At 38.6% G+C, this 14,912-nt stretch overlaps 1 pseudogene; it reads left to right on the top strand.

Annotated features, from left to right (window-relative positions):
• Positions 1–14,561: 14,561 nt before the first annotated feature.
• Positions 14,562–14,680, top strand: LOC136876551 (5S ribosomal RNA; annotated as a pseudogene).
• The last annotated feature ends 232 nt before the right edge of the window (positions 14,681–14,912 follow it).

Genomic DNA, 14,912 nt, shown 5'->3' with positions numbered 1-14,912 from the left:
TAGGTTCAATGAGTTTGGTATGAAAATTAGCCTTTGGAAGACTAAGTTGATGTCAGCAGGTAAGAAATTCAACAGAATTTATTTATTTTTTTTTTTTTTTTGCTAGGGGCTTTACGTCGCACCGACACAGATAGGTCTTATGGCGACGATGGAATAGGAAAGGCCTAGGAGTTGGAAGGAAGCGGCCGTGGCCTTAATTAAGGTACAGCCCCAGCATTTGCCTGGTGTGAAAATGGTAAACCACGGAACACCATCTTCAGGGCTGCCGATAGTGGGATTCGAACCTACTATCTCCCGGATGCAAGCTCACAGCCGCGCGCCTCTACGCGCACGGCCAACTCGCCCGGTACAGAATTGAATGTCAGATTGATGATACAAAGCTGAAACAGGTAGATAATTTCAAGTGTTTAGGATGTGTGTTCTCCCAGGATCGTAATATAGTAAGCGAGATTGAAACAAGTTGCAGTAAAGCTAATGCAGTGAGCTCGCAGTTGCGATCAACAGTATTCTGCAAGCAAGAAGTCAGCTCCCGGTTGAAACTATCTTTACATCGGTCTGTTTTCAGCCCAACTGTGATTTACGGGAGCGAAAGCTGGCTGGACTCAGGATATCTTATTCATAATTTAAAAATAACAGACATGAAAGTAGCGAGAATGATTGATGGCACAAACAGGTGGGAACAATGGCAGGAAGGTATTTGGAATGAGGAGATAAAGGCTAAGTTAGGAATGAACTCGATGGATAAAGCTGTACGCATAAACCGGCTTCGGTGGTGGGGTCATGTGAGGCGAATGGAGGAGGATAGGTTACCGAGGAGAATAATGGACTCTGTTATGGTGGGTAAGAGAAGTAGAGAGAGATCAAGATGACGATGGTTTGACTCAGTTTCTAACGATTTAAAGGTAAGAGGTATAAAACTAAATGAGGTCACAGGCACTAGTTGCAAATAGAGGATTGTGGCGACGTTTGGTAAATTCACAGAGGATTGCAGACTGAACCCTGAAAGGCATACCGGTAACGGTCTGTAATAATGATGATGCATGTATGTAAAAAATACCATGCACTTCCCATCGAGGTACAATGGCAGTTAATGCTATACTGCAAAGAAATGCAAAATATTACACTTGATACTACCTTCAAAAAATAAAGAAATCCGTTACAATGGTACCACGACAGTGGTGATTAATTATTGAGTAAACACTCTTTGCAATATAAGAAACAAGTAATCATGGAAGAATGTGAGATCGATTCGCTGTCAGAAAGTCGAAAGTTTTAGAATCAAGATGTTCACTACTTGAGAGGTTCACTTAACCTACTACAAAACAGAGCTGTATGTTGATTCTTGAGTCGAAAGGCAGTGGGGCATAGAGCTATCCACTCTCAGTGTTACGGATAATGTAAACCTTTACCTTTACTTCTTCGGGACCTTCAAGGCCGGTACTAAACTCGCTTTGCTTTGGCGTTTTCCGTCCTTTATTTTTATTCAATTTAATCTGTTGTTTATTAATCATTATCAGGAAGACAATCTTCTGTTTTATTTCGTAGCTATTTCCTATATCTGCTGTACTCATTCTCTTATATATAATCTATACTTGATTTTACTTTGTGATAGAGTTGAGCTTAATGGTCGTACAGTTTGAGAAAGGGGAAACGTACCGCCAGCGGCTCCTAACTCGTTTTGAATTATTGATCATTTTCGTTATAACGCGTGGAGGAAGAGCGCTCTGATTCATCTTTCACCGGGCCAAGGCCCCCTGTGCTTCCAGAAACAAAAGAATGTCTATCCTGACAACTCGTTATTCTTTTGTCAAGTGTCATGTGAATCGCATTCATCTTGGTTTTTTTTTCTTTTCTTTTTCTCTTACTTCCACTTATTTATAAGGTGTGCAATTTATTGCACTGTCTCTAACAAAATCGATCAAATTATAACATCTCTGAATTTTGTTGACGACATATAATTACCTATATATATGTCACACTAAATACTGTATCTTCTAGAATTCAGAAAATGGAAATTCCTTTTCAGCACACAAAGAATATTTATAACAGAAAAGGCTTGTCCTGGAACAGTAAAATTCGTCATTACTTAACAGTGATCAAACCTGAAGCTCTTTATGCTTCAGAAACGCTCAGTTTGCATCATCAAAATGTAACGGAACAATTAAAGATTAAAGAAAGGAAAATAACGAGAAAAATCTTAGGGCCAAGAATTACAAATGAAATAGGTCTACATTACCCCCAAACCCAACTCGGAAATTTCGTAATTTGATAAAAGTAATCGTTCCTCGGTACTGCACGAAGACAGTATCTGAAAATCCTTAAAGTATCAACACTCACCGAAAAATTGAGTTTCATTTACCCCAGAAATTCTTTGTTAACCACGTTTGTGGTATTGCCTTTATGGCCTAAGATGACCATGCGACATAGAACTGTGCATGTGAGAAACAGTCTTCGTTCAATTCGAAAACAAACAAAAAAAATAATTTCTTTATTTTCAAAAGAGATTTCAAATACCTATTTCCACGTCTGTAACATCTTCAGTTTTTTTTTAGATATAAGTAGAAAGAATAAAAAGAATTCAATCCCTTTATCAGTCCCACCTAAGTGGATTTTCCGAAAGCAAAAAATACATGTTTCTTTATTTTTACACGAAATTCCAAATACCAGTTTTCACGTCTGAATTCTCATAAATCAACTTATTTTTCACTTCTTTTCACCCCTGTTAAGAGCCTTTTCCGAAAAAAAAAAAGACATGTTCCTGTATTTAAAGGACTTTCCAAATACCAAGTTTCTTGTCTGAAACATCTTTTAGTTTTTGCGATATAAATATCCTTATAAAAAGAATTCAACTCCTTTCTCACCCCCCTCCCCCCAAGTTGATTTCCTCTCAGAAAAGGAGATTCCAGATACCAATTTTTACGTCTTTAACCTTCAGTTTTTGAGATATAAGTATTCCCATAAAAAGATTCAATATTTGCACTTCCTTTCATCCTTCCGCTTTTAAGCGAATCTTTCGAAAATATATATGTTATTTTATTTATAAATCAACTTCCAAGTACCAATTATCACGACTGTAACATCTTTACTTTTTGAGACATATGTATCCTCATAAAAATAATTCAATTCCTTTTTCCACCCCCCTCCCCCTCCGAAGTTGAATTTCCTCCAAAAACCATGTTTATTTATTTTTAAAGAAGGTTCACGTCTACAACATCTTTAGTTTTTTTAGATATAAGTATCCTCATAAAAATAATTCAACTAATTTTTCAATTCTTTCACCCCCCTCAAGTGGATTATCCGAAAACAAAAGAATTCGTTTTTCTTTATTTTTAAGAGAGATTGCAAATAACAATTTTCGCGTTTGCAACCTCTTTAGTATTTGAGATATAAGTATCCTCATACAAAGAATTCCACTATTTTTTAAATCCTTTCACCCTCCACCAAAGTAGATTTTCCGAAAACAAGAAAATACGTATCTCTTTATTTTTAAAGGAAACTCCAAATACAAATTTTAACGTTTGTGACATCTTCGGTTTTTGAGATATCAGTATTCTAATAAAAAGAATTGAACCCCCTTTTCAGTCCTTTTAACATCCCCCAAGTGGTTTTTCCAAAAACAAAGAATACGTGTTTCTTTTAAAGAGATTACAAATACTAATTTTCACATCTGTAACATGTTTATGTTTTTGAGATATACTGCAGATATGCTCATTTTCAAAAATTCATCCCTTTTTTCAGTTCACCTTAGGTGGATTTTCCAAAAACAAATTATCTGTGTTTCTTTACTTTTACAGGAGATCCCAAAATACCAATTTTCATGTCTGTAACATCTTCAGTTTTTGAGATATAGGCCTAAGTATCATCGTAACAAGTATTTAACCCATTTTTCATCTTTTATTACCCCCTTAATAGGATTTTCCGAAAACAAAAGGAATGCATTTTTCTTTATTTTTAAAGATGATTTCAAGTACCAATTTTTACGTCTGTAACTTTTAAGTTTTTGAAATACGTTGTGTATACTCATTTAAACATTTTACCCCCTTTTCCACCCCGTTAACAACGGAATAACCAAAAATCCTCCCTTGTGAGCACCTACACTCTATTATAAATGTATTCTCAAAATTTCATTTCTGTATGTCCAGTAGTTTTGGCACGGCGATGATGAATCAGTCAGTCAGTCAGTCAAGACATGTTATTTTAGATATGTGTATGTTCGGTACTCAGCCCTAGGGCTGGTTTGATCCTCAACAGCTCCACCATCAGCTGTCATAGATGGCATAGGCATCACTGAAGGGGCGTACTAGGGAAATGAGGTAGTTTCCCGCTGCTTTCCTCACCGAGCCAGAAGTTGCTATTACATATCAGTCTGCCATGCCCACTGAAATTCATGCATCATCCGACCCTCTGAGCGACATTTTCACACCATTCACAGCAGTAACAATGAAAGTAACAATACTTCACTGTAAACACTACCCCCACCAGCAAATGCATATTTTATGTATATAGATATCTAAACTTACTGATACAATGGGACTGCGGCGAATTCAGTTTATAAGCCATTTGGAAATAATGAATAACAGCAGACTTACTTATCAAATACACGCATTTTTTGCAAATCAGACGTATCGAAATGGTACAAGTAAGTAGAGAAAGACCTCACTGAATTAGGATCACCAAATCTGCAGGACAGAAATGTAATTAGGAAAATTGTTCAACAAGGGGATTTGAGGAAGACGAGAAGAAACCAACACGACGTACTTGGTCAAAGGAACAGGAATTACAACAATGGATGATAATGAAGAACTGTTGGGCAAGGAGGAAAGGTCAACGAATGTTGATTCCACGTGGTCCTAAGTGACCCATTCGCGCAGAAGAAGAAATAGACTACTGGTAATAAATATTAGAATCAGTTGAAAGAAAATGATGCCAATGTAATATTAGATTACCTGTCACTTGCGAAAATGATAATTCGTTAGGAAGCAGAAATTAATTAGAAAATAAATTAAATTGCACTGTAAAAGGAAATAAAAATGTGTCCTCATCAATCATTTTTAAGAAAAAGTGGCACTTTTAATTGGATTACTTGTAATTTTTCGAACGTCTACGGAAATTCCTATTGAAGCGAAATAACAAAAGAATAGCCTGTTAATTAGAAAATAAGTTCATTGTACAAGTAAATGAACATATGGCCTTATAACTATTTCGGGCATTATATTCGAAAATAAAATTTATCACAAACTCTTTTCTCTCTGCTTTACCTGTCCACTTCCTTATTCCTCGTGTTCTTTTTACCTGTTAGTCTGTGATATAAAATAAATGCATACGTAAGCCAAGAAATTTAAAAAAACTAATAAAAATAGCAATGAATGACATTTCCCTGGACTGAAGTAGGAATACCCCGGAAAATTACTTCTGTGATGGCCGAAAAAAGTAACTTACTTCCTCGTCCTGACCTGTCAGAAATATAGTTAATGGACGTCTACTTGTTAAGACACTTGATTCGATTTTCACAAAGAACTTCGACTCGTCTAACAATAATTCTTGTCTGGTCTATCAGATTATCTCACTTGCCGTTGCCGCCTTTTAATGCAGTTTTTCCAGCTTTGCCATAAATTAGAGAATAGTCTAAGGTGAAGTCAGTCCCGAGGATGCAATATTGAATAAAAACGTTTTGGAAAAATTAGAGAAAGGGGTGGATGAGAAGAACTTCACGATGAACCAATGAACAAATGATTTTCAGGAGAGGGGGCAGAGTATCAGCAAATAACACCCTTACACTAAAGGACAGGCCTTTAGAAATAGTGAAAAAATGCAATTACCTAGGCGTCATCACATTCCAACTCAATACAACGTCCTCCAGTCAACACGTAAAATATAGAACAGCCTCGGCATAAAGAATCTATGCACGCTTTCCGTCCCGACCGCAATGAAACTGTTTGAAACAGTCATAACGCCTACGGATCGACATCATGTTGGACAAGCTGACAGTCAGTTGATACGAACAGAATAGAAAAGATCAAAGCAAGATTCCTGAAGTGCGCGTTAGGAGTAAGTAACTCGGCACCGTCGAGACTCGTTTATGAACTGACAAAAGAAACCTTCTTCATTGAGGACATCCGGATGAAGCTACTCTTACCGTCTAACAGGTCCTACGATAGAGGAACAAGAAGCGAGCAGGAAAAGAACTCGAATTCTACAGTACGAGCGCAATGACTGACCGAAAGTGTCATCACAAGACTAGCGAGATCTTCACCAACTAGAAGACTATATTTACATTTTATGCAGTAAACAGTGTGAACTTTACCACCTAATACAATGTGAAAAAAAAAGACACGTCATTATTGGAGTTAAGCAAGCGCAGATCTGTGCATGTCTATTGCTCTTTCGAACTCACCTTATCTATTATTATTATTATTATTATTATTATTATTATTATTATTATTATTATTATTATTATTATTATTATTATTATTATTATTATTATTATTGCTACTTGTTTAATGTCGCACTAACACATCGAAGGTATTCGGCGACGGAAGGACGGGAAAGGGCTAGGATTGGGAAGGTAGAGGCCATGGTCTTAATTAAGGTACAGCCCCATCATTTGCCTGGTGTTAAAATGGGAAACCACCGAAAACCATCTTCAGGGCTGCCGACGGTGGGATTCGAACCCACTATCTCCCGAATGCAAGCTCACAGCTGCGCGACCCTAACTTCACGGCCAACTCGCTCGGTTTATTATTATTATTTTATTATTATTATTATTATTATTATTATTATTATTATTATTATTATTATTATTATTATTATTATTATTATTATTATTATTATTATTATTATTATTGAGCAAGACCAAGGACTGCCTGGGAACAGGTATAACTGGCCGCTTATTTCATATGTTTTCAAATCGGCCCTTATTTCACCGTTCTCTATTTTTTCTTTACAATCATGTCAGGGAGACAGAGTCGCTGCAACATTTAGCATAATTGAAGCGAAGTGGTATCATCCAGCAAATGCTTATACAAGTGTTAAGTAAAACAAAGAAGTAATAGTGTAAATAATACACAAAGCACAATACAAAATATTTACAAATTGGTATAACAACTTACCTACATGTATTTGTCAACTGGTGCTGTACAACTAAATAATATATTTTTATTTTTTAATCTCCCCGTGTTTTTTTTCTAGTTGTTTTACGTCGCACCGACACAGATAGGTCTTATGGCGATGATGGGACAGGAAAGGGCTAGGAGTGGGAAGGAAGCGGCCGTGGCCTTAATTAAGGTACAGCCCCAGCATTTGCCTGGTGTGAAAATGGAAACCACGGAAAACCATTTTCAGGGCTGCCGACAGTGGGGTTCGAACCTACTATCTCCCGAATACTGGATACTGGCCGCACTTAAGCGACTGCAGCTATCGAGCTCGGTAATCTCCCCGTGTAAACCGCTTTATAATCATAAATAATTGCCTGGTTGGCCCCGTGGTTGAATGGTCGGCATACTGGTCTTCGATTCACAAGGTTCAATTCCCGACCAGGCAGAGCTTTTGAACAGCATATCGTTAATTCCTCTGCTCGGGGGACTGGGTATTTGTGATCGTCTCAGTTCACCCTTCTTCATATATACACAACATCCTACAGCACTACACCACTAAAATGCAATAGAGGATACATCCCACCACGTTCCGGCCGTAAAACTGTCCCAATTTCCAATGTCGACCCTAATAATTTGATATTAAGGTCAGGAAGATCCTAATTAACTGCTTCCATTAAATTCTTCTACTCCGCTTTTCCCCGTCCAGACATGACCAGCGTTTCTGGTGACCGTCTGCCGCATTCCTTTGTCCTAAACGTCATTTTCCGTCAGTCTCTTTCGTCATATCTATCCCTCTCGCAATCCATTCTCCTTCTCTTCTGTCCTCTTACCCCAATTCATATTCATTTCAAAGACTCTCCCAACACAACCCGTCTCGGAATTTGTGATATGTCCATACCACTGCAACTATATTTCCTACACTTCCTTTGATATTTGTATCATCTTTACAAATCCTCTAATTCCTTATCAGATCGATCCTCGTAGCCGCACGTATCCACCATCTCTGCCACTTACAGATTTTCTCCTCAACGCCCATGCCTCCGCTCCGTGTAGCATTACAGATCTAACCACAGTTTTATATGGTATCCCTTTGAGGTTAGCGGTCAGTGTTTTGTATTTCTTTACCATTAACTCTGATTTAATTAATTCTAAGCCGCGTTGGTTTCTTTGAACAATCCGTTCAGTAAAACAACTTCGCAAATAGGCCTATATATTTTCTCGACTACACGCAAAAGTCTAAAATCATGGATATGTTTTTAGGCTTAGAAGACAAGAGAGCGAGTACAGATTATTTGTTTGTTCCCCTCTTAGTAGCCTCTTACGACATACAGGCGGTGGAAGGAATGCATAATTTGAGTTCGTCCACGGGGGAAATAATAAGGTATGGTAAGGGTGTGTTCTGCACGAAGGCAGGTCCGAACCTCCGCAGAGGTGTGCTTGAGCCGGAGTTTACATACGGTAGGTTGCCCAGTTCCTTTTCGCCCCGCAATTCCCTTACTCCCACCAACAGTGCCTGGCAACCCATCCAAATCTTGACCACGCCCAATGTTGCTTAACTTCGGAGATCTCACGGGGTCCGGTGTTTCAACGCGGCTACGGCCGTTGGCGGGCGAAATAAAGAGTTCCGATAAATCGAACGAAAAAAGAGTGTATCCACAAAAAAATGGCAAGGTTCATGAACTGTGAGAAAATGAAAGAGCCTAGTGTTGTAAATCTAACATTTGAATTGATTATTTGAGAAAGCACACATGTCCACTAATACTGTACTAGATTTGAGAAAAGTGAAAAGAAAAACGACTACAGCTTCTAATGTTTAGAATTGTGTCTGGTTTTTATACCAATTATTTATCAGATATTTTGTAATAATTCTGATCATTTTCGAAACAAATAAGTTTTCGAGAAAGATTGATATGGCAACTGAAATTTACTGGACATGTGTGAGTTCTCAAATAATAAACGCTTACTAGAAAAAAATAACAAAATGGGATTATTTCATGCTTACCAACCTTTTAAGCCCACTACATATGATACTTTAATTATGTAAATAAGTTTCATCTTTAAATTTCTCTTAATTCAGAACATTTTTCTACATTTTCCGTCCTAACAGTATCACTTATTACAGTTTCTCAGGGATATCCTCCCTATTAACAATAACGCCAAGAGAATGTCTTGCCATAAATGTTATTCAAGTTCCTCAGATATGTCCTGCCAGGAGAAAATTTTCAAGGTCTCAGTAAAACCCTTATAATGAGGCGGATATGTATGCTTTCTCCCTGAAAGATGGCAATACATACAATTTTAACATATATGCATTAAACCTATTTTGTCCGACTATGGACATCTGTGATTTCTCAAATAACCGATACAATAATAATAATAATAATAATAATAATAATAATAATAATAATAATAATAATAATAATAATAATAATAATAATAATAATAATAATTAGTATTATTATTATTATTATTAGCCAGCCCTGTGGTGTAGAGGTAGCGTGCCTGCCTCTTATTCCAAGGTCCTGGGTTCGTTTTCCGGCCAGTTCAAGGATTGTAATTCTGGACCAAGGAGTAGAACGGGGTTCCTTTGATACGGGTTTTTCTCAAGTTCTTTGTTACAGGAAGAAAGCGCATAGTGGGAAGAAAACGATACTGACCTAGTATGCACAAACGAACACGAATTGCCATGGTTCCAATGGTGTCGGAACACTGAGGACGCTAATTCTAGATAGACCCCCCCCCCCCAAAAAAAGAACTTATCCTTGTTATAAAATTCCTTTAGAGTGAGGGTATTTGAGTCTGAAAAGCTGAAATGGTTGGAATAAAGCTGAGAAACTTATTAAGGTTTGGTACATTTATTCAACGGAGCGGAGTGGTCTTATGGAGCTAAGCTCTGCATTCGGGAGATTTCTGGGTTCGAACCGCATCACCGGCTGTCCTGAGAAGGGTTTTCTGTGGTTTCCCATTTCCACTTCCAGGCTAATGCCTAGCCAGTTCCTATTCATAGACCACAGACGATTCTTTCCTCTTCCTTGCCAATTTAATTCACTGCCATTCATTTCATCTTCATCGACACCTCAACTGAGGTTGGCGTCAGGAAGGGCATCCAGGCGTAAAACATTCCATATACATTTTTCTCACCTCATCCCCGACTCCGTATCAATTGGGGGGGGGGGTAGACATACATAATATTAAACTTTGTTCCATACATTGTATTTTTACCACTCCTGAGGGCACTTTTTGCACTGGAATATTATGTTTTTAAGCTGTTCTCTTTTAGAAAATGGTATATTCGTTTGCAAATTTCTCTACGAAAGTTCATGTATTGATTAATGTAAACTGTCGATACTCTATAACAGTAAGTATGACATCTTAATGCATCGAACTAGCAAACGTGTTTATTCTGTATTAAGGTGTGATGCATTGCTTATGGTCTTGATGGCAGTCTATTTCAGAATCTGTTCGGTGGGAATTATATATGAACCACTTGATGTTGGAAGGGGACTTCTGCAGATTTTACGAAATATTCGGTTTTGATGCGATATTACAGATGATAGGTAGGCCCACCGTTGGGTGTTGAAAGGAGACCTCTGCAGTCCACACCAAGGCTGTGCCCTGCTTGTGAAATCTCCGTGTGATGCTAAACAGAGACATCTGCTGTAAATGTGTATAATATCAGCACTGTTTTGGCATTATTTCATTACATTTTCCTGCTGTTATTGGAATTGCTTTCTGTGTTTCAGTGGTTCTTGCACTGATATTGTACTTTATTTTCATATTACTATTAAGTTTGGCGTTATTGCTTCAGTGTTCATATTGAGAATTGGATTTATACCTTTCAAAAGCAATAACAATACATTTTGTTATTATTTTTGGGTTTTATATGGAATTTGGCGTTCAAAGTTCCAAAGTTCACTCCAGTTGATGTATCAAGGCGGACTTCTGCAATAGTAACAAAAGTATATTTTTCATAATCTATGAATTGCATTTGGTATTTAGTGCACTGACGTTTGCATTAGTACAGGCATCAAGCACTGGCAGAAGCGTAAAACAAAGATCGACATTTTCCATCACCTAAACAGTTTTCTCCTGTAAAATTTAGAATTTGTTAGAAGTCACCTTTTAACATCAAGCGATTCACATATAATTTAAATTTGCGATATTCGTTGTTAACGAAATACTCTTTTGTTGTTGTTGTTGTTGTTGTTGTTGTTGCTAGTGGTTTAAAGTCGCACTGACATATCGAAAGTTTTCGGCGACACAAGGCTGAAAAAGGGCTAGGTTTGGGAAGGAAGCGGCCGTGACCTTAATTGAGGTACAGCCTGGTGTGAAAATGGAAAACCATCTTCAAGGCTGTCGATGGGGGATTCGAACTCACTATTTCCCGAAAGCAAGCTCACAACCATGCTGTCCTAACCACACGGACAACTCATTCGGGTTAATGAAATATGGGAGTAATAAAAAAATCTGTGCTGAAACCATGAGGATATAAAAATGAGATGAAATACCGGAAATTAAGGAGCTAATCATCCTACTCAACACTCATAAAGAAAATCACTGGACACATACACATTCAATAGTCTACATTAAAAGTGCACATATGCAGTAGTTTTCAGATATTTTCATTGCAGAATGTTATGCCTTTCAGCCGCTAGCCCCGCGGTATGCAGGTAGCTTGCCTGTATGCAGGCCAGGTCAGGGATATTTACCTGGATAACGGTTGGTTGGTTCGAATCCACTCAGCCCACTTGATTACAATTGAGAGCCACCTGACGGTGAGGTGGTGGCCCCGGTCTAAACAACAAGAATAACGGCCGAGGTAATTCGTCGTACCGACCACACGACACCTCGTAATCTGCTGCCATTCGGGCTGAGCAGCGGTCGCTTAGTAGGCTGTTGTGCAATGGGGTTTGTTTTGGTTTTGTCCTTCAGGGATCAGTCTGCAAGCCGTTGGGAATTTACTGACTGCCGCCACAACCCTCTATTTGTAGCTATCTCTGTGGCCTCATTTAGTTCTATAACTCTTATCCATAAATCATTAGAATCATTAGAAACTGAGTCTAACCATCCTCCTTTTGGCCTCCTTCTACTTCTCTTACCATCCATGGCCGAGTCCATTATTCTCCTAGGTAACCTATCCTCATCCATTCGCCTCGCATGACCTTGCCAGCGAAGACAGATTATGCATAAAGCTTCGCCAGTGTACAGGTAGTTCATTCCTTAGCCTACATCTCTTCATTCCTAGTAGCCTCCTGTCATTGTTCCCACCTGTTGGTACCAGCAATTATTATTATTATTATTATTATTATTATTATTATTATTATTATTATTATTATTGAGAGGCGTGCTTGGTTCGCTCCGGGCCCTGGTGATGATAATAATAATACGCGGCATTTTATGCTTTGTTTGGTAGCTTACTAACACCCCTCCGTCATGCGCATTGCCACATATACTGAACGTAACTCCTAAAAGCAATTTAATGTTTAATTCACTTAACAGTTGGGCGACAAATTAAGGGGCGGTGGGGAGTTAGATTTATCAACTCTTTTATTTTATATTCTTAATATTTTAAACTGATAAAGCTGCTGACAAAAGAAAATCCAGCGTTATCAGCTCCATTGACGGACCTTTCACAATAAGCGACTTTGACCGTCTGTGGAGTTCAAACAAGTCAGACTGGGTCGTCACATCTGAAGAAAATACTGTACTGTGAATTCTGTACACAACCACGTTTTCTTTCCCACTGGGAGCAGGTTTCCGTTAAGAACAGTCTCCTTGTTTTACATTTTACTGCTTTATTAGGAAAAGCAAATATTATTTGAAGGACCTGCCTTTAATGATCTAAAGACTTGGGAGCATAATGTTCACTTATGTATGCAAGAGAGAATATTCAAGTGACTAACTTATTTTATTTCTGAAATAATAATAATAATAATAATAATAATAATAATAATAATAATAATAATAATAATAATAATAATAATAATAATAATAATAATTTAATTTCGTGTGGCTATTACTAGCCGATTGCAGCCCTTGTAAGGCAGACCCTCCGATGAGGGTGGGCGGCATCTGCCATATTTAGGTAACTGCGTGTTATTGTGGTGGAGGATAGTGTTATGTGTGGTGTGTGAGTTGCAGGGATGTTGGGGACAGCACAAACACCCAGCCCCCGGGCCAATGGAATTAACCAATTAAGGTTAAAATCCCCGACCCGGCCGGGAATCGAACCCGGGACCCTCTGAACCGAAGGCCAGTACGCTGACCATTCAGCCAACGAGTCGGACAAACTCGTGTCTTCATCCCGAGGTGGTGCAGCCCTTTTCAGGCACACCCCCATTGGAGGTGAGCTGCGTGTACCATTTCAACCACATACCAGCCCTCCTGCCATTCTTAAATTTCTGGCAGTACCGGGAATCGAACCCGGGCCTCCGAGGACGGCAGCTACTTACACTAACCGTTACGCTACGGAGGCATAATAATAATAATAATAATAATAATAATAATAATAATAATAATAATAATAATAATAATAATAATAAATGAGTAACATAACATAGAATTGATAGGTCTGCGATGTAGTATCAGTGTGATTAGCTGCTACCCTCGAAGGCTCGGGTTCGATTTCCGGCTCTGCCCGAAATTTGAGAAGTGGTACGAGGAATGGAATGGAGTCCACTCAGTCTCTGGAGGTGAACTGAGTAAAAGGGGTTCTATTCCCACCTCAGCCGTCCTCGAAGTGGTTTTCCGTGGTTACCCACTTCTCCAGTCAAATGCCGGGATAGTACCTAACTTAAGACCACGGCCGCTTCCTTCCCTATCCCTTCCAATCTTCTCATCCCCCTCAAGGCCCCTGTTCAGCATAGCAGGTGAGGCCGCCTGGGTGAGTCCCAGGGGAAAACCAACTCTGGAGAGTAAACGGATTACAATAATAACAAATAAATTATTTCCGAAAAAATGCCTCATCTTATTTTCTTTCTTTCTTTCTTTCTTTCTTTCTTTCTTTCTTTCTTTCTTTCTTTCTTTCTTTCATAATGCAATATACAATACGTTATAATATTGTTTAATCACGAAAAGTTATGGGTCTCTAAGAGGTGGGGGGGGGGGGTTCGCTCCCTGTAGGTCCATATATAGAACAACTGCAATTTGACCCCAGGGAAATGTACAACAGAGATAAGTACAGAATGCTGATCAGAACATCAGGCTTTCTCCCAACAATAACAGCCAAAATACTGCGTCCTGGAGTATGGGTGAAATGTACTCAAGAACGATAAGACATTCACAGCGTGAGGATCAAAGAGTACCGGGCTAGGAAGAAAGACCGCCCGAGTTAAGAACCAGTGGTCCACAGGCAGTCTAAAGGAACCAAAATTTATTATTATTATTATTATTATTATTATTATTATTATTATTATTATTATTATTATTATTATTATTATTATTATTATTGTTATTATTATTATTATTGCCAACGGTCATACCATGTTGAATACTTCGGTTCTCGTCCCATCACCGCAGTTAAGCAACATTGGGCGAGGTCATTACTTGGATGAGTGACCACTTGGGAACACCACGTGCCGTTGGCTCAATTTCCTTTGTTCGATTGCCGGCCAGGTCCGGGATTTTTACCTGAATCTGGGGGCTGGTTCGCGGTCCACTCACCCTCCGTGATTACAGTTGAGGAGCTATCTGACGGTAAGATAGCGGCTCTGGTCTAGAAAACAATGAATAACAGTCGAGAGTCTCCGTGGTGCCGACCACACGACACCTCATAATCTGCAAGCAGCTGTCGCTTGGTAGGCCAAGGCCCTTCGGGCT

Source organism: Anabrus simplex, chromosome 6 (assembly GCF_040414725.1).
Source record: "Anabrus simplex isolate iqAnaSimp1 chromosome 6, ASM4041472v1, whole genome shotgun sequence".
NCBI classification, from domain to species: Eukaryota; Metazoa; Arthropoda; class Insecta; order Orthoptera; family Tettigoniidae; genus Anabrus; species Anabrus simplex.
The sequence above is the reverse complement of the archived record's forward strand: the minus strand, read 5'-3'. Positions and strand labels throughout refer to the sequence as shown.